Raw genomic sequence first — 22,606 nt, 5'->3', positions numbered from 1 at the left:
ATTGACTTTACATTGTCATCAAAATCACTATAAAGTAATGTACTCTTTAAGTGCATTCAGAAATTCCTTCACAAAACATAAACGTTTCCTAAGAAGCATGAGCACTTTAGCTTTCATTCTTCCCTACTCTCCCATCCCAGACTTTAATGATCAGCCTCATCAAGATCACCTGTCTTCCAAGAGAAATTTCATGCAAGCTAGAAATATGAGACACAAATACAATTTAAAATTTTCTAGAAGACACATCAAAAATTTTTTAATGAAATTTATATTTATTTAACTCAATACATCTAGTATTATCAGTTCAATATGCAATCAATATATAAATATTAATAACATAGTTTACATTATTTTTTATACTAAGTTTTTGTAAACTGGTGTCATTTCACATTTATCGCATGTGTTAACTTTGAATATCAAAAGGTTCAATAGCTACATGTAGCTAGTGGCTGCTGTATTAGATGGAGCAGTTCTAATATAGACAGGAAAAATAGAGATGATTTTTTAAAATATATTCTAGCAGGGAGAAAAAAATATAAAAAAATACGTATTAAAGTCTATAGAATATGATTAAAATAGTATAGGAAAAAGCAGTGACAACTGCACAAATGATGGAAGTAAGGAAGTTAAGCACATGAACATCTGAGCAAAAAATATTTCAGGCACAAGTAATTCACAATGCTATTGTCAAGAAATGAAATTCCAGCTATATTTTAATAACAATAAGACCAGCTGCTAAAAACAGACTGAGCAAGGCAGAAAGTCTAGGGATTGATACAAGAGGCCAAACAAGGACCAGGAACAAATAATAGCAAATATAACCCAACAGAAATAATAATATAATGACTATTACTATAAGAAAACTGTGGAGATACTGAAACATTTTGAGTAAAAATGGGACAAGATTTGATATGTATTAAAAATACCACTCAGAGTTCTGTTAAAGATAGGTTATGTGGATAAAGGATCTTTCTGCTATTCTACTGAGATTGAACTGAAAGTGTGAGTCTTATCTCTCACAATTCTGGAGGATAGGAATCTGAAATCAAGGTATTGGTAGGAACATGCTTTCTCTGAAATCCTTAGAGAAGGATCGATCCTTCCCTGCTTTTTCCTAGCGTCTGGTGGTTGCTGGCAATCCTTGATGTTCCTTAACTTGGTGTGTCACTTGGCCTTCATGTGTCAGTCTCCCTGTGTGCCTGTGTTCAAATGTCCTTCTTATAAGAATACCAATCATTACACTAGGGGCCACCCTACTCTAGCATGACTTCATCTTAACTTGATCACATCTCCAGGGACACTATTTCCAAATAAGGACACATTCACATGTTCCCATATCTGCAGTTAGGACTTGAACCTGTCTTTTAGGGGGACACAACCAACCTCCAACAGAGAGCAATAGTGAAGCAGGAGGACTAGGTAGGGATGTATATTATTAACATAGAGAGTGCCCTGAGTGAAAACAGGTGGTTTTCAAAATATTGGCCTTTGGATAGAGTCTCTGTGCCTTCTTTATGGGGAAGAAAATAAATGCTTACTGAGTGTGTGTGTTTTCTTCTTTCCAGTCACAAATATACATTCTGTAACACTATTCAAGTATTACTACAAGAATTAAGAACATCAGTGAGAATCTAAAACATAGTATTCCCTGAAGGAATAATAAAGCGAGAGGCACAAGGGAGCCATGGAGTTATACGATGATATTGAAAGATGTTGTAAAGGTGTAAAGGCAGAAGGGTGTGTGTGTGTGTGTGTGTGTGTGTGTGTGTGTGTACACATGTGTACATCTGAGTATGGAAAGAAAAGAAAGGAGAAAAGAAAGTGCCAAAAAGTAAATACTTTCAAGATTAACATTTTAGACAGGAATCTTTTGGTTAATGAGTTTCCTCTTCAAATACAGAATAAAGCTATTAATAAGCTGTTCATTTGAATAAAGGAAATAAGCTTAACTTAAGAAATGAAAGTTCAGTGGTACTAGTCTCTTAAAAATTATCAAGATGTTATTGGAAAACAAATTTAACTATATTTCTAAAACTAATTAAATATATTTATAACTTAATAGCAGGCAGAAAAGAGTATAATTTTAAAGTGGTTTTCAGAAAACAAAGGAAACTCATTTATTATTTTTCATCTTCTTTGAACTTAGTTGAAAGTAAACAGTATTTAAAAACTATAGTCTTTAAGGATTTTAAACCTAAAATCCAGAATATTTAATAAGCTCTTTCCTAGAATTTAAACCCAGTAATTATTTAATAACCTTCCATAATCCTTATTGATTTTACAAATAATTTCATGTTTTACAAATAATTTCAGGTTTAATATAAATCATTTGATTATTGTAAGTGTACAATATTTGTAACCTACCATTACTAGTTCTAACTGTATTTTAAAGTATATGTTAAATTTTATATTCATGACTGACACATCTGTTGAAGAAGACAATTTACTCTCAAAGAGGAAATGATTTTAGCAAAGATTATTACTAAGATCGATAACAACTGATTTCAGAGTAACTACCAGGCATGAAATAGTACAATAAATGAATCAGCAATCAAAGTATGATGCCAACAATGATGAATTCTGTATTTTATGAATTCTTGAATTTGGAAATCTATTTATTTCTCAGAGAACTGCAATATCTGTAGCTATGCTGCTTAAATCAATTGTTCTGTTAGAAAAATGATATAAAGCATTTGAAAGCAAGGTTAACAATTTGGAAAACACATAAGTAATAAGAAGGCAAAATTTAGCAGTTTTTAAGTAGAATTTCAAATTTGTCTTAAGCTTTAAAAATGTTGCAGTGGGACTAAAATGTAATTTTGTAACTCTGGTTATATTTTTCTATTACTGTTCAATATAAGTATACATTTTTTTATTTTTATTGCGTAGTTTTTGTTAATTAACAGAGTGTAGGTTTCAGACCATAATACCCTTAAGCAGCAACTTAGGACTTCAGAATTTGACTGTGATATGCATTGATTACCGATCCTTGCATCTTCTTAAATAGCAAAACTGCACAATCTCTGTCAATTGTGTTGGAACCAACAACTATATTTTACTTAATATTTGTTATTAATTTAAAATAATATTTAATTAAGATAAATTCCAGGTTTCATTTAAACTATTACTAATAAACATTTATAAATTAGTTAACTTTTAATTTAATTTAATTATATTTTTACATCAACCATAATATAGCAATTCATTTTGGAAATATGTTTATTAAAATGTATATGAACTATGAAGTAACCTAAGAATGAAACAAATGTTTATTATGAATTGAAGTTATATAAACTTTCTATGTATCTGTCAATAGGACTTTTTTATATGAACTAGTTTCTGATACCAGTGTCTTACTCTTCTTCACTAAGTAATTGGTTATAACCCTTCATTTGGCTGAGGGAGATGTTCTGGGAAAGACCTACTAATTGGTGTCAGAATAACTCCTTGCTCAAGGTCCTTTAGGTCAAAGATTTTAGGTTTTTTTGTTCCACTTTAATTGTGTACTTGTTCACCAAGTATTCTTTATTAAAAATGTTTCCTATCTCCTTCTACTCACCCATATCCACATCATTTACACATCTTTTTCTTCCCCACTGCCACAGGTAATGGTAACCAACTGGTGAGTATACTTCCACCAGTAAATTTTCATAGTCAAAAGCAATTAGAGGAGTAAAATAAACACCCATTGAGGAGAGCTACTGTGAAAGACAGAGTCCAGTAGAGAAGTTCTAGGGCACAAATGGAGCAAAAATATCTGAGATTAGATGCACTAAAGAGGAGGAATTTCACTTTACCTGTGTCATATGTCCCTAAAGATGCCACAGCTCTGTGACAAGGAGTCCACCCTCAGCTCCTGATTTCTCTTACAGGGTAAAGTTAGCAAGTGAGTGAGCCCTTAGCTTCTCCAGCTGAGTGGGAAGCTGATAGAGATCTTTTTTTTTCCTCACCTTATCCAGAATAGCAAGTCATGGACTACACAATGGTGGGGATGGGGAGGAGTGGTGAGCAGCTCAAAGTACAGCATCCATAGCTCAAAATGGAAATGATCAAAGGACAGGATCCTACTAACTGCTTCACAGACTATACTATGGACCAGCCCATGAGCTACTGAGTGTGCCTCCTCTGTGGATCCCCCAATTGGTCCAAAGATACCCCCAAAGTTCCACATGCTTCACCCACTCACACCCCCAGGCTGTGGTCTGCTTCATATGCGATTTCCTAATAGTGGCAATAGTGAGTCTTTGAAGACACCTAGCAAGCAGGCACAGAAAGCCAGCTCACCTCTGCAAGACTGGGAGAAAGTACACAAACCTGAGCATTCAGCACCACTCTAGGGAAAGCATATGAGGGGCTGCCAGAAGTCAATCCAGCTTTGCAGGCATACAATCTTAAGACTTCCCCTTCAAGGAGAAATAAGAAGTGTAGAATAGGCTCATCATTACAGGAAGTCAGGGGATGCCTCAGAATCACTGACTGTGCTCTCGAAGCCAGTAAGTAATGATTAAAGGAGGGAACCACAACTGTGATGTACAGACAGCAATCCAAGGCTTCAAAGAATATGAAAATCATAGACACATGGACACCATGAAAAGAACACGATAATTTCCCAGTAACTGACACCAAAGAAATATAGATCTGCAGTTTTCCTGATAAAAAATCCAAAACAGTGGTTTTCTGCAAGTTCAGTAAGCAACAAGAAAACCTAAAGACATTTCAATAAAATTAGGAAAATAATTCATGAACAAACTAAAAAATTTAACAGACAGAGAGATATAATAATAATAATAAAACTAACCAGACAAATTCTGGGGCTGAAGAAGGCAATGAATAAAATGCGAAATAGTTGGGTCTTGTTTTTCTCTCCATTCATTCACCAATACTGAATAATGAAGAAATTAAAAATCTGAACAGATCAATTAGGAATAAAGAAGTTGAATCAATAATCAGAAAAATCTGCTAAAAATTAAAAATCCAGAACTAAACAGTCCCACTGGTGAAATTTACTATGTTGATCCTTCTCAAACTCTTCCCCCCGCAAAAAAAGAAGAAGAGGAACACTCTGAGCTTATTTTACGAGGCCAGCATTACCCTGATACCAAAGACAGATAAAAATACTACAAAAAGAGAAAAATTACAGGCCAATAATACTGATGAATATAGGTGCAAAAGTTCTTAACAAAATATTAGCAAGTCAAATTCAATGGTACATTAAAATGATCATACTCTCTGATCAGTGTGATATATCCCTGGAAGGCAAGGATCTTTGAACATAACACAAATCAATCAATGTGATATACTACATTAATAGAATAAAAGAAAAAATCATATGATCATTTCAATAGATGCAGAAAAAGCATTTGACAAAATTCAACATCCTTTTATGAAAAAAAATCTCAACAATTTGGGTATAGAAGAAATGTATCAAAACATAATAAATGTCATATATGTTAAGAATGCAGCCAACATCACACACAATGGTGAAAGGTTGGAAGCTTTTCCTCTAAGATCAAACATGACAAGGGTGCCCACTCTCACCAATTCTATTCAACATAGGACAGGAAGTCCTAGGCAAAGCAATTAAGCAAGCAAGAAATAAAAGGCATATAACTTGAAAAGAGTAAAATTGTCTCTGTTTTCAGGTGATATAATCTATAAACAAAAAATCTTAAGGACACCACCAAAAATTTATTAGAAGTAAAAATTGAATTCAGTAAAGTTGCAGAATAAAAAATGAACATACAAAAATCAGTTATTTCTCTATACACTAACAATGAAATATTTGAAAAAGGAAAAACAATCCCATTTACAATAGCATCAAAATCAATAAAACACACAGAATAAATTTAACCAAGGAGAAAAAAGATTTGTATTGATGAAAGAAATTCAAGAATACACAAACAAATAGAAAGGTATCCTGTGCTCATGGATCATAAGAATTAATACTATTAAAATTTCCGTATTACCCAAAGCTATCTATAGAATCAATGAAATCTCCATCAAAATTCCAATGGCGTTTTTCAAAGAAACAGAAAAATAATTATAAAATTCATATAGAACCACCAAAGACCTCCAGTAGCTAAAGCAATCCTGAGAAAGAAAAAAGCTGGAGGCATCACGCTTCCTGATTTCATATTTCAAACCTACAATGACCGAAATCATATGGTACTGGCATAAAAACAGCCATACGGATCAATGGAACAGAATTGAGAGTTCAGAAATAAGCCGATACATACATATACAGTCAACTAACATTTGACAAGGGAGCCAAGAAATACTCAATGGAGAGGGGATACACCGTTTAGTAAGTGGTGCTGGGAAAATTGGAAATTGCAAACCAATGAAAAAGGTATCTTTGTCTTAACAACACTCACAAAAGTAACTCGAAATGGGTTAAAGACTAAATGAAAAAGCTAAAATAATAAAACTCCTGGAAGAAAGCGTAGGGGGAAATCCCCTTGTCAATATAGGGGAAATATCTGTTGGCATTGGTCTTAGCAATGATTTTTTGTATATGCTACAAAAGGCACAAGCAAAACAAAACAAAACTAAACTAAACTAAACAAATAAAAATTAATAAGCTAAAATAAACTAGTGTGAATAAATCAAACAAAAATTTCTGCACAGCAAAAGAAACAATCAACAAAATTAAGAGGCAACCTATGGAGTGGAAAAAATATTTGCAAACCATATATTTAATAAAGGGTTAATATTTAAAATATGTAAGGAATGCATACAACTCAATACCAAGAAAACAAACAACCTGATTAACAAAATGGTCAAAAGACATGAATAAGTATTTCCCACAGAAAACATTAAAATGGTCAACACATACATGAAAAGATGCTCAAAATCACTAGTCATCAGGGAAATGCATATCAAAATCATGAGATATCACTTCAACCTGTTGGAGTAACACTACAAAAAAGATGAGATAATAAGTGTTGGCTAAGGTATAGAGAAAAGGTAACCTTATACACTGTTCATAGAAATGTAAATTGATGCAGCCACTGTGGAAAACAGCATGGAGGTTCTTCAAAAAATTAGAAACAAAACTACTCTATGAAACAGTAATCCCACTTCTAAGTATATATCCAAAGGAAATGAAGTCACAATCTTTATGAGATATTTGCACTGTCCATGTACATTGCAGCATTATTCACAATAGCCAAAATATGGAAACAACCACGAACATCAGCGGATGAATAAAGAGAAGAGAACTCATGGTGTATTCAATGGTATTAAAATTTTCAAGGTATCGGAAAAATAACCTTATCTGTAAATTATGAAGGTATAGTAGATTTTTCTCGAAATTTCCTCATGCTTTACTATTTGTATGGCACATACAAATAACTTTGTTAGCAGACATGTAAGATAATAGCAATTTTGTGCATCATAATTTTAATTATGTAAGAAGTATTAAAACAAAAAATTAATATAAATAAAAATAAAGAAATATCAAAACAAAGAAATTTATCTAACCAAGTCACAAAGGCTGTCAAAAGTAAAATGTTAATCCTAAATACATAGTAATCAAAACATAGCAATTTACAAAAATTTTATAGAAGCCAAAAACATTTCTATATTTAATTTGGGATTACATATTTTATATATACACATACATATTTGTATAATAATTGCATGAATTATTTTTGTGATATATGAAAGTAACTGCAAATTCTACCTGTCCTCAAATTTATTGACTTTCTTGGCATTCTCATATTTTTTATTCCATTCCCTAAACTACAACAGAAATAAAAAGCATTTTAAATTGTCTTATGATAATAAAGTTCACCCTACATTAAGGTTACATTGAAGAAAAAATCCAAGCAAATATTTGTAAATTTTCATTAAAGCTAAAATTGAAATTAGCTTAAAAACATTGTGAATTCACTATAAAATCTACTTAAAAACGTATATATTCAAGTGGTTCTCATGGACTCTACTATGCCTGAGAATCACATGGAGAACCTGCGAAAAGAACTTCCTGACTAACCCCCAGATATTCAGTTTCCATAGGTCAAGTTGGGGTCCATGAATCTACATTTTTCATATATATGTACGAATAAACTTTGAAAAGCATTGTTTTAAAACTCTAAGCATTCTTTGAAGATCGAACAGGTGTTGCGGAGAAAAAGATGATTGAAAAGATAAAGCAATAGATAATCTTTATTTATTTTCCTTTCCAATTAATAGAAAAACAAAAAAGTTATTGTTAGCATACTGATAAAAATAGTAGATCCTAAATCAAAATTAGAAAAAAATGGATCATGCCTAGATTTTCATATCAGCTCTATGTATGATATAGTTTGTGACTTTAGGTTACTGCAATTTCTCTGACTCGATCTCTCTACAACATGTCTTTATTAAAATGTACAATATTATAAAGAAATGCAAATTACTCTTCAGGAAATTGCTTTAACTAAAGCTAATCCCTGATATGTGCCTTGGCACAGATCTTATTTTATAAAGAATATTTTAATGAACTAATGCCTGTCCCTAAAAACCAATGTGGAGCTTTATTTATTCATGAATTATATAGGATTATGTTAACGAATTAGTGTACATGCTTTATTCTTTAATTTTCACTGTTTAAGTTGGAAGACTTATCAATCTGTTTAACTCTGTATTTATCAATTCAATGTACTTCCATATGAAAATAAAATGACATCAAAATCCTTTATTCCAACAAATTGTGATATTAAATAGAAATATTTCTGAAAGTTTTAAATATCTAATTATTTATATTTACTTGCCACCAGGATTATAGTCTTTGGGTGGATGTAGGTGAGAAGAATGATTAAGTCTCTGGATTCATAATTTAATAACTATAAGATGACTCTCAATTTTACTCTATTCCTTCTATTTCAACTTAAATAACATCTTAACCTTTTCTTGTAAATGAGAGACATTATTAGTCTGAATTTATTAGCCTATTATCTTTTGATATATTTTAGTCAGAAATGATAGGATACATGTGACCAAATTGAATGAGTCTTAAGGAATTCTGGAAAAGATTTTATTCAAGTTAAAAGCACATGAAAGAAAAGGAGGCTAGTCTTATATAAAAAAGAAAAAGTCATTTTGTCTGTATCTCCCTTTCGAATGAAATTCTGTAATATGTTTAGAGCTTCAATCTTGTAGTGAAGAACATTAATTTATATTAGCAGCTATGTTCAACATTTTTTCAAAGGAAAAAGTGCTGGTTTACTGAGATAAAGTAGTCTTACAAAATGATATGTACATTTAGGATATGTAACATATATAGAATAACATTTCACTGAATTGGTCTGTATGTACATTGCCATACTATGTCAGAAATTTATGGAATAGGTAACCATGTCATCACAGACTTCAGTCTATCTTTCCTCTAAACAGTAACTGTCATCTTATTACATTAATCAATATACTAAGAAAAAAAGCACATATACACATTTTAAAGATATAAATCCAGGGCAACCAAATAAGTAATTTTCGCTTATTTGAACATTTGGCTATTCACATATGAAAATAATTATTTGGATGAGAAAATAAGAGCTTTGCAAATCAAAAGTATACAGAAAAAAATTGTCCCCACCTCTGTTAAAACTGTTGTTTCTTTATCACAATTGAAAAAATGTTTATAAAGTGTGTGTATGTATTAATACATTCATGTAATCAAACACATATACACATATATATGCACATATGAAGAGATAAATACCATTCTTTTTCACTTAAGTTAAAATAAAATTTTATAAAAACATTATTTCATTTTTATCACAATTGCAAATGCCAATGTTTTCCAAAAAAGAAAGTATATATATATATGTGCTATTAATAAAAGCACATAACCTTGCAACTAATAAAAAACTTTTGGAGATCTAATGCACAGCATAGTGATTATAGTCAACAGTATTGTATTATAAACTTCAAAACTGGTTAATACAGTAGATCTTAAATGTCCTCATCACAAAAAAGAAATGGTGATTATGTGACATGTTAAAGGTGTGAGTTAACATTAAGGAGATAATCATATTGCAATATAAATGTATCAAATCAACATATTACACATCTTAAGAATGGTTTTAGATTTTTTAAATGGCTGAACAAAGCAAAAGACTAATACTTCTTGACATATAGAAATTATAGGATATTTAAATTTCAGTACCCATTAATTAAATTTTATTGAAATGCAACAAAGCTTTTTTTTCTTTTCTTTTTATAATTGTGGCAAGAATACTTAATGTAAGATCTGTCCTTTTAAATTTTAAGTGCACAATAAAGTATATGAACACAATGTGGTACACAGATCTCTAGATCTTATTCATTATGTTTAAATGAAATTTTGTATCCACAGAACAATAACTTTCATTTCCCCCTACCTCCCAGCCACCATTCTACATTTTATGATTTTGACTATTTTAAGTGGAATCATATAGTATTTGACTTTCTCTAACTAGATTGTTTTATGTAGTATAATGTTCTCCACATTTGTCTACATTTTCACAGATGGCAAGATTTCTTCTCATTTCAAGGTTGAATATTATTCCACTTTATATATTATATATAAGTGTGTGTGTGTGTGTGTGTGTGTGTGTGTGTATCATATTTTCTGTGTCCATTCATCTTTTGATGGACATTTAGGTTGTTTCCACATCTTGGTTATTGTGAAAAATATTGCAATGAACACAGAAGAGTAGATAGCTCTTCGAGACCCTGATTTCAAATTTTTTGGATATATACCCCAAAATTAAATTACTGGATCATATGGTAACTGTATTTTTAAATTTTCAAGGAATTTCTATACTGTTTTCCATAGCAACCGCACCATTTTACATTCTCACCAACAGTATACAAGAGTTCCAATTTCTCCACATCCTCATCAACACTTTGTTGTTTTGATGTTATTCTAATAGGTGTGAGAAAATATTTCATTGTGGTTTAGATTTATATTCTTCATATACCTTTTGGTCATGCATATGCCTTCTTTGGAAAAATGTCTATTCAAGTTCTTTTCCCATTTTTTAATTAGGTTTATCATTTATTCACTTGGTTGGTAGTTTCTTTTTGTTTTGTTTTGCTATGTAGTTGAAGGACTTCCGTATCCTTATATATTTGATAACTCTTTATCAAATTTTTTTTCTTATTCTACAGGTTGTCTTTCACTGTTATCATTTCCTTTTCTGTGCAGAAGCTTTTTAGTTTGATGTAGTCCTATTTGTCTATTTTCCTTTTGTCACTTTTGACTTTGTTGTTATATCTAAAAGCATTGCCAAGACCAATGTCATAAAGCTTTGCCTGTTTTCTTTGAGGAGTTTTACAGTTTCAGATCTTATATTTAAGTCTTTAATTCATTTTGAGTTGATTTTTGTGTATGCTATTAAATGAGTCCAATTTTACTCTTTTTGCACGTGGATATCCAGTATTCCCTGCACCTTTGTTGATGAGACTATCCTTTGCTACTGTGTATTTCGGCAGCCTTACTGAAGATTAGTTAACCACATATGCATGGGTTTATTTATGAGCTCTCTGTTCTGTTCAATTGGTTCATGTGTCTGTTTTTATGCTGGTAGCACATTGTTATGATTATTGCAGCTTTATGTTTGCTTTCTTCCTATACCAGCATTGTTGAATAGTTCCAATAGAGACCACATGGCTTGTAGACCTAAAATATTTACTATTGATTCTTATACAAGAAAAATTTGCACATCCCTTCCTTAAATGAGACAAAAAATGTGATTTCAGGACGCATATGACACAAAGCCATTATACCTAGAAAATAGTGGTTGAGGCTGCTGTAGCCTTTAGATTGGTCACTGGCTGAAGGCCATGACCTAGAGAAGTTTGCTTAAGAGTCCAATCTCTTAAGCATTCTGAGTAAGATAGTCCTCATGAGCCAAGAGCAATCCTCCAATAGCTAAATAATTTTTAAAAATATAGACAATATCATGTGCTGGTGAGGTTGCAGAGAAACTGGAGCTGTCATATTTTATTGGTAGGAATGCAAAATGATACTGGCACTTGAAAAAATGTGAGTTTCTTATAAATTTAAATATATCATTACCATAGAACTCAGCAATCTCTCTCTTGGATATTTAACCCAAAGAAATGAAAACTCATGTTCACACTAAAATCTGCATATGGATTTTTATAGCACACTATTCATAATTACAAAAAACTAAAAAAAAATGAATGTTTTTAAATGAAGGAATGGATAAACAAATAGTATACAATGGAACATTATTCAGCAACAAAAGGAAAAAATTATTTATGCAAACGATAATTTGATGAATCTCAGTGGTATTATGGTGAGTGAAAGAAGCTTATCTACAAAGTCGTATATTCCGCACTTACATTTATGTGACATTTCTTAAAAGGTGAAAGTACAGTAATGGTGAACAGATCAGTGTTGCCATGGCTTAGGGGTAGAAGGAGAGAATGAATTCAAGGAAGACTGCAACAATGTTTTATGGGATGGTGAAACTGTTTTGTATCTTGATGATGATTATAGTTATACGGATATATGTACATGCTAAAATTCATAGAACTGTTCTCCCCCAAAACAAAATAAATCTTGTATGTTTTATTAAATAAAAGACACACACACACACACACACACACACACACACACATCATCTATGTTCACAAGCCAAGAGGAGCTCTTCATACCTATCCTTAAGGTTGGACTATTCCATGAGGCTCACAAGTTTGTACTTAAGGCCAGCACCTATAGCCCTACTCACATCAAAATAGCCACTACCCTGTGGAAAAGGCTAAAGTTGCCCCTCAATTTGAAAATCTAATTTTATCAGTGTCCAGTTCAATGTCAGTGATACCTGAAGTCACTCTCTCTTGCTGTGGTAAAAGTCTAAATCAGTTCTGAAGTAACAGTGACAATTTATAAGAGAGTAGATGCAGAGTAAAACAAAAATCTGTAAAAGCTGCTATTTAAAAATATGGTTTAAATTACTGGAATCTTACCCGTTCTATCACAGGTAGTTCTAGCAGTTGCAGACTCTCTTATGGAAGCGAACCTTTTGCTATATGGCAGAAGAGGAGTACAAGTCCATGTCTGATAGGCCAGCTTCAAAAAGGAGAGAAGGAAAAGAGAAACCCAGATATAAATGTGTAGTCTTTTTACCCCTTCTCATTAATAAGATTCTGTTATTCCTTCTCCCCTTGGGATTACTAAACCAGAGAGAGGACAAAAATGTTATAGTCTTTCATCTCTCTTCAGCCAAAAAGCTACATTAGTAGTGAGACAAATATTCTCATCTTTAAAAATCAACAACAAATATGTGTAATGTTATAAAATTTTTAGAAATATAGCTGGCAGCATCAATTATAAGTATGCATAGTCTTTGAGCCAACAATCTCATTCCTGGGAATTGCTGTATTCATATACCAGAAAATATGTACAAGGAGGTTTAATGGAACATTTTAATATAATTTACAAAAAGGTTAATCACAAATAATTTTGTTATGACATTTGTTTATAACCAAATAAAAAAATAAGTACAGAAAAAATATCATAAAGAAATATATTATTGGCAAGGGTTGCCTTTAAGTGATATGACAATACTAATTATTTCTTTTTTAATTTCTGTATATGTTGCTTCTGCGAACAAATAAAATATATAAAAAAGGACAAAGTAATGAAATATATGAGCTCTACAATAATGAATATTTAAATGTTTTCTTATCAAAATGTTTAAATTAAAAAAATAGCTTAGTATAATGGACACCTATGCACATTACTTAGATTTAACAGTTGTTGACATTTTGACACAATTCTTCATCTATTTTATTGCTGTTACTGAGGTACTTTAAAGTAAATTACATAAAGACCACTAAATACTTCAAGACCACTATATATTTTTGAAAAAATAATATTTCCATTATAACCAAAACATCATGAAACTTCTAAAAAATGAATAATTTATTGATTTCATCTAATAACCAGTCCCTGTCGAAATTTCCCCAATCATCTTACTTTTTCCTTTCAGTTAAAAAAATTTGGTAAAATATAAATAACATAAAATGTGTAATCTCAAGTTCAGCTCCAAAGTATTAAGTACAAACATATTATAGTACAATTATCATCATGATACATTTCAAAAACTCTTTCATCTCAAAATATTGAAAGTTTATATTGTTAAACAATACCAGTATAACTAACTCCACATTCCCTGTATCTCTAGCCTCTGGCAACCACCATTCAACTTTCCATCTCCATGATTTTGATTACTCTAAGAACTTCACGTAAGTAGAATCATACAATATTTTTTTTCTGATTGGCTTAATTCACTTAACATGACATCCTTAGTGTTCCTCCATATTATAGTTTATGCAGAATTTCCTTCGTTTAAAGGCTGAATAATATTCTACTATATGCATATATCATATTTTGCTTATCTTTTCATCTACAATGGACACTTGAGCTGCTTCTACATTTTAGCTACAGTTAATAATCCTGCTATGAACATGGGAGTACAGATTTCTCTTCGAGAACTTGCTTTCATTTGGGGGCGGGAGAATATATTCCCCGAAGTAAATTACTGAATCATTAGGTAATATTTGAGACACCATACTGTTTTCCATAGCAGCTGTATCATTTTACATTCTCACCAACAGTGCACAAGGGTTCCAACTTCTCCACATTCTTGTCATTATTTTCTTTCTTTTTTTTATAGCAATGCTCCTAATATGTGTGAAATGGTGTCCTACAATGGTTCTCATTTTATTTCCCTAATAATTAGTGATGTTGAACAATTTTCCATTTGAGTTACTACTAAGCGTTTTTACATTTGAACCTGCAGAATTCCCCTTAGTATTTCTGCAGTTCATGTCTAGTAATGGACTCTCCACTTTTGTTTATCTGGAAATGTCTTAATTTCTCCCTTACTTCTGAAAAATAATTTTTTCTGGACATAGAATTTTTGGTTGATAGATTATCTTTCTTGTAGCACTTTAAATATATCAGCCTACTATTTTCTACCTTCTAAAGTTTCTGATGAGAAATCTGTTAATCTCATTGAGGATCCATTGTATAAGTCACTTCTTGATGTTTTCAAGATAGGCTTTTTGTCTTAGGCTTTTGATACTTCACTTAGAATATATCTTAGTATGGGTCTCTGAATTCATCCTACTTGAAATTTGTTGAGCTGCTTATTTATATTCATGTATTTCATCAAAAGTGGAAAAAAATATCTGTCCTAATTTCTTCAAATATCTCTCTGCTTTTTTTTTCTTTCTCTCTCTTCTCCTAGAAACTCCCATAATATATATGTTGACCCATTTGACTGTGTCCCACAGGTCCTGTAAACTTCTTCAATCTTTTTTCTTTCTGTTCCTCAGAATCACTCATTTCAATTTTCCTGTGTTCATGTTCCCTGATTCTTTATTCTGCCTGCTCATATCAGCCTGTGAATCTCTCTAGAGAATTTTTCATTTCAATTATTATATGTTTAAGCTCTGAAATTTCTTGTTGATTGCTTTTTTTAGTTTTTCTATTTCTTTATTGATATCTCCATTTTGTCCATATATTATTTTCTTAACATTCTCCAAGTCTTCTGTTAGTTCTTTGAGAATCTTTAGAGTTGTTTTAAAGTCTGTCTAGTAGTTCTGCCATCAGGTTTTTCTCATAGATAATTTATCTTGGTTTATTTTGTTTTCTTTTGAATGATACATACTTTCCTATCCCTTGATATGCCTTATGATTTTTTGAAATTAAAAACAAGACATTTGAATCTAATATCATGATATCTCTGGAAATAAGATTAACATCCTTCCCCAGGGTTCACTGGGTTTTGTTCTGTTTTCATTGATGTGGGCTGTCCTGAGGATCAGCCTAAGGTGAAGATTTGTGGTCCTTTCAGGTCTCTGCAGAGTCTTCACCTTTCCCTGGGCATGTATGTTGACTCTCTAATATCTCCTCTATTTGCAACTGCTTTTGAATAGCCTAATCTTTAGTGTCTGGCTCTCAAAAAGGGTAGAAGAGAAAAATAAAAGCGAAAAAAGGGTGCTGGCCTTTTAAGTCCCCTGAATGTTACCTCAGCTGAAGGAAAGGGCCTTACAACAATAAGGGGAGATGCAGCTACAATTGCCTCTTTATCTACATCTCTAAGGTCAGAAACACTAATTAGCAATCAGAACACTGATCCTCAATATTTAGAGAATGAGGTCTTTATTTCTTACCTGGCTGCCACAATGTGAGCAAGCTGTTCCAGGAACACTCAAACAACTGATTTTCATATGGCTGGAGGATGTGTTATGGGTAGCCATTGGCAATCTAAAGCTGAAATTGCCTAAAATTTACCACAATTTGCTGTCCAAGCCTTCCACTGAAAGGTGCAAGCTGTTAATAGACTCCAGAGTTCTAAAGTATTTACATCAGATAGAATGTGCCAGTGTAATTGTGGTCTGGTTGTTCCCAGTGCTTCCTACTCTACTATCTTCCCAGGATCCAATAATAGAATATTTTCAACATAAAAGTGGAATTAATTTGAATTCTCATCAGTAGGGAAATAATTTAAAATTGTAAAATATCTATTCAATGGAATATAAGTCGATCATGCAAAAAAATTCTCTTGCATATATAGCAATTATCTCAAAAAGATTTCAAGTACATAAATATTATTTGTTTCCATACATATATTTTAAAAGATTAAAAGAAAACACTCCTATATACTCCCATAATATATATGGGAGTATATATTATGGGAGTATATAGGAGTGTATACTATTTAGTATATAAACTAAATCAGAATAATTTTACAATTAACTTGAAAAACCTAAAATGTATGTTACGCAATACAGACTAACTTGTTTTCTTATTTTGCATTCTGCATATATTTCTTCAATAACCAGAAGAAATACAGAAAGTAAATTTAAAGTAAATGTTTTTTAAAAACTGAATATTAACCAAATAATCAAGATTGTAATATTTCATATATAATTCTCAAAATGGTTCTGATAAGAAATATCTTCAATGTAAAAATACGCTTTAAGTTGCCAGGCATTTTCAAATACAAAACTATCCTATAATATATATATCATTGAATATTTTTTTTAATATTTGAATGAATTGAGTGACATGGTCAAGACCAAAAGATACTTTGTTTCAGTTCTTTAAATTCTTCCTCTCTTCCTCTAACAATCTGTTCTATTGCAAGGCTGTACAGTTGTATAGGGATTAATGTATTAGATATCTGCCTTTTCAGTTGATATGCTGTGATAAGATCTCTAGAGAGTAGCTGACTCTTGACAATTTGCAAGATCTTTATGGAAACTTTATAGTTCATTTAAAAAAATTTCATAGAATAGAAAGACAAATTAGCCAGTAATAATGTCCATGAATAATCATATTAAAATAAACCAACAAAATAAACATTTTGTGTATTTAAATGATATTATAATAGTATTGCTTTTGTTTCAACTCTTGAAATTTTAGCATAAAAACTCATTTCTCTTTCCTAAAAATGTAAGTTTATATGATAATCTGAATATAGTTGGAAAGTTTTAGTTTCTCTGCCATTTCCATAATTTGATTTTCTCTTTCATTCTTGGAAATATGACACGGAAGTATCTTAAAATGTGTATAGTCCATCTCTTTGTCTCTTAAATTATTCAAGAATATAAATATCAATTCAGCCAACAAAAATATGTTCCTCTAGGTTAGTATATGAGAAAAAGGGAGTAGAAAAATAAATTAGAAAAGCATACAGATTTGAAGAATACCTGAGGAAAATGCTCTGTTTTATCCACTTTAACACTATTGTAGTCTTTCTGACAATTGATGTTACAGCTATAAAATAAATATTTGGTTTTCTTCTACTATGGACCATAGTTTTATTTTTATTTTTATTTTCTGCCCAGGCTAAGTGATTTTTCACACACATGGGAAACCCATTAAAAACAATCATGCTTTATTAGAAAGTTTAGGAAAATTACAAAAGGCAACGTTTTTGTCATAGCTAAAATTTCATTCACTTATATCACTCAATAAGCAATAACTGATTTAGCAATATGCTCACTTTACGAAAACAAGATGAAACTTGGGTCTTTCCCTCCCTACAATATATAGTATAGTGCTGGTATAGTAGTGGGGTACAGAAATGTATGCAACTAAGTTTACTAAATATCAAAGGGGCTATTATAAAAGTTTGCATAATATCTAGTTGAAGCCAATAACAATAAGCAGTCAATTCTATCTGTAAGATGTTTTTCTTTTCTACAATAATGCATTTACTTAGTGCATCTGTGTGTGTTGAGCATTTATAACTCAAGGCCTGCACAAACATAAATAAGCCCTATGAAGACAGAATTCTCCAAGGGGATACTACAGAATATTTCACAGCACAGCCTTTTGCATTCTGACAACATGAGCAACAAAGTAGCTGTCATTTTCCATACTGGCATTATTTTTTAATCACTTATGCGAAATTAAATGCCAGGGTAAATCACCAAAAAATGATAAATAGATATGCTTTTTAATCAAAATAATGATAGAATTTTAATTTATTTCCCCATTGAGCTGTTTTATACTTTCTCTTATAATATAATAAAAGTATTTTTTTCTTGCATGCTACTTGTGATCTCTTCCATCATGATTATTCTGCCTATTGCCACTCAACTTGATATTTCTCTAATCCTTAATTTATCACATTGTCTTACCTACTTAATATCTCTTTTTCTTTGTGATGATTTCTGCCTTAGTCTGACATTTTACAAAACCCAAAGGTTGAGATATGTTAAACTCGACATTTAAAAATAATTCCACCAATACTGTAAACAAATGAGAGCATTGTTGGCTATATTTCATTAGAAAAATATAACTTTAAGTAAAAAAAAAAAATCGCCACATGAGACAGAGAACATTATATAATGATAAAAAGTCAATTCACCAGAAATATATAACAGATATAAATATATGTGTACCCAACATCAGAGCACCTAGATATACAGAGCAGATATTGCCAGACCTAATGAGAGAAACAGACAGCAACACAATAATAGGGACTTTAATACTCTACTTTCAATAATACATAGAACATCCAGACAGAAAATCAATATAAAAATAGTGGACTTGAACATTATAGATCAAATGGACTTAACTAAACATATTCAGAACATTCCACCCAATGGCACAGAGATATACATACCCTCCAAACACACATAGAACATTCTTTGGTACAGATCACATGTGAGGTTTAATATAAAAAGTCTTAAGAAATGTAAGAAGATTGAAACAATAGTAAGAATCTTTTCTAACCACCATGGAATGAAGCTGGAAATAAAAAGAAAAAAAAAAAACTTGGAAGTTCGCAAACATAAAAATTAAATCACACACTGTTGAACAATCAAAGGGGTCAAAGAAGAATCACAGGGAGATTAGAAAATATCTTGAGGTGAATGAAAACAAACACTACATACCAACGCTTACAGGCTAGAGTAAAAGCAGTACCAAGAGAGGTTTATAGCGATAAGTGGCCACATTAAGAAAGAAAAAAGACTCAAGTAAACTATTTTATATATTGAGGAACTAGGAAAAGAAGAGCAAGTTAAGCCCAATGTTTACGGAAAGAAGGAAATAATAGAGATCGCAGCAGACATAAACAAAATAGCGAAAAGTAAAACAACAGACAAAAATCAAGCTAAGTTTTTTTAAATAAATAAAACTGACAAACCTTTAGCTAAATTAACCAAGAAAAGAGTGAAGACTCAAATAAATATCAGAAATAAAAGATGAGACATTACAACTAATGCTACAGAAATAAAAAAAATCATCTGAGACCACTATGAACAACTAACTGTATGCCAATGAATTGGATAATTTAGAAAAAAAAAAATGTACAAATTCCTATAAAGACACAACTTACCAAAGGTGGCTTGTGAAGAAACAGAAAACTTGTATACCTCGATAATCGCTAAGGAGACTGAATCAGTAATCAAAAACTTTCCAATGAAGAAAAACTTCACTGCTGAATTCATAACCATTTAAAAGAAGAATTAATGCCAACCTTTCCCAACTCTGCTAAAAAACTGAAGAGAACACTACCAAACTCATTTCATGATGCCAGATTTATCTTAATATCAAAGCTAAACATATTACAAGAAAAGAAAAAAAAAATACAGGCCAATATCCCTGATAAGCATATATGCAGAAATCCTCAACAAAATATTAGTAAATCAAACTCAATAACACTTCTTAAGAATACTACACCATGACCAAATAGGATTTATCCCAGCAATATGAGAATAGTTCAACACTTGCAAATCTAATGTGATATACCACATTAACAAAATGAAGGATAAAAATCACAAGATCATCTCAATAAATGCAAAAGAACCATTTGATAAAATTCAATACCCTTTCATAATAAAATCTCTCAATGAATTATAAATAGAAGAAAAATTTAAAAATAGTAATAAAGACCATATGTGAAAGCCCACAGGTAACATCATACTCAATGTTGAAAAACCGAAAGCTTTTTCTCTAAAATCAGGAACAAGGCAAGGATGGCCCTTATCACTAATTCTATGCAACACAGTACTGAAATTCCTAGCCAGAGCAATTGAGCAAGAAAAAACTAATGAAAGATATCTAATATGGAAAGGAAGAAGTAAAATTATCTCTGTTTGCAAAAGACATGATGTAAAGCGCAAGGCACACAGAAAACTTAAAGATTACACACACACACACACACACACACACACACACACACACCCACACACACAACTGTTAGACCTAATAAATGAATTCAGTAACGTGGTATACAATATCACTATCCAAATGTAAAATCAGTTACATTTCTATATACTAAAACAAACTGAAAACCATATTAAGAAAAAATCCCATTTAAAGTAGCATCAAAACAGTAAAATATTTCAGTATAAATAATACTAAAGAGATAAAAGATTGGTACGGTGAAAATTATAAAACGTCGTTGAAAGAAACTAAAGACACAAATAAATGGTAGAATATTCCAAGTTCACGGATTGGCCCAGAAACAAACACAAGCAGAGCGAGTGCCCACTCCCCCTACACCCCAGGGCTGAAGGAAAGCCACACCCACCCTTTGCCCTTCCAGCCTCTTTACCCTGCATGCTTCACCTCCCACCTCCCAACACCTGCTGCGCCCTGTAGGCTCTTGAGGACAAGCGCATCTCGAACCCTGCAGGGGCAACTAGTCCTCAGAAAGAACAGCGAGAAACGATTGGACATATCAGCGAGGTAGGAAGTGAGACAGACCAAAGAATAAGCCAGTGAGGAGATTTTGGAAGCAGAACAGATACGTAACAAACTGCCAACCATTTTTTTCAAGAGGTCAGAATTAATTGCACAAATCCCAAATTTTGCTGTAACTCTGTCAACCATCATCAAGGGTCTGCACTGCTTAGGGAGGAGGATGACGAGGGACTGCATTGTATGACAAAAGTTGACACGACAGAATTTTAAGATGTTAAGATCATTTACAAAGTAGATTTTTATTTTGATGAAAAGCCTTACTTTGAAAGTCATGTTTCCTCTTCAGAATTTCATCTGATTGAGAGTGGTGATTCATCTTCAAAGTCCACTGAAATCAAATGGAAATCTAAGAAGGATTCAATGAAACGTTCAAGTCCAACATAGAATAAAGCCAATAGGCTCAGACATTATGAGGAACCAGGGACATACTTACCTGGCTTACTGACCATTCTGATACATGTGCAGATGAGTTAGGAGAAGTCCTCAAAGATGATATTTGGCCAAGTCTATTACAATACCATTTGGTTCCTGACATGTATGATGAAGGAGAAGAAGAAGGTGATAATATGGTAGAAGAAAGATTGGAAGTTATTGATGAAGAAGCAGATGAGGATGAAAGTGAATTAGGTGAAGATGATGATGAGGTGGGGAAGGATAGAAAAGAAACACGGATGATTTCCAACCTTCCTTTTTAAATTATCTCTAGTCCCTGGGAGCAAATTACAGTTTTCCTCGCATCTTATGCTTAGTCACCCTGCTTTTGAGGCCTCCTGACTCTCTTTTATAACATGGTTTTCAAATTGTTTGGGGGAGAAATTCTTTGAGCAGAATAGGATCGAAAAAGAATCTCTACCTCTCCCTGTTCCAAATTCATTTTTATTCCTTTCTGTCTCAACACAAACTTTATGGAATCAACATCACCATGCTCTGTGTGAATGGTTGGGAAATTCAGAATCCTGGAAGGAAAAAAAAATATTGCAATGTTGAGGAAAACAAGGGCTAGCACATAGGAATGTGGTGTATGAATGTGTCACATATCATGTTCACTAGAATGCATACACCTCTGAAAAAGGACCAATCCACCAAGAAGCGAAAATGACCCAGCAAGGGAGCTTTTGCAAGTCTTTGTAACTGGCAACTCACAATCTGGTATAATGTGCTCATGAATGAAGTGGCCCTAGTGGCAGCCATGAAGGCAATGCCAGGGTCCTACAGCTTTGGCTTATACTACCAATGCTAATCTAGCTTCTGCTAGAGCCAGGAGCAGAAAACAGTGGCAGGCTATGGCAACATCACTTGAGAAAACTAGCAGCAGCTTGGTGATAAAGGACAAGTGGCTTGTTCTCAAGGGATAAGTATATATGTGTGTGTGTG

At 32.1% G+C, this 22,606-nt stretch overlaps 1 pseudogene; it reads left to right on the top strand.

The window, feature by feature from the left end:
* The first annotated feature begins 13,719 nt into the window (after window positions 1-13,719).
* LOC120622133 (protein SET-like) lies at window positions 13,720-21,927 on the top strand (annotated as a pseudogene).
* Window positions 21,928-22,606: the final 679 nt, after the last annotated feature.

This window comes from Pteropus medius, unplaced genomic scaffold (genome assembly GCF_902729225.1).
Source record: "Pteropus medius unplaced genomic scaffold, Ma_sr-lr_union100, whole genome shotgun sequence".
In the NCBI taxonomy this organism is placed as follows: Eukaryota; Metazoa; Chordata; class Mammalia; order Chiroptera; family Pteropodidae; genus Pteropus; species Pteropus medius.
The sequence above is the reverse complement of the archived record's forward strand: the minus strand, read 5'-3'. Positions and strand labels throughout refer to the sequence as shown.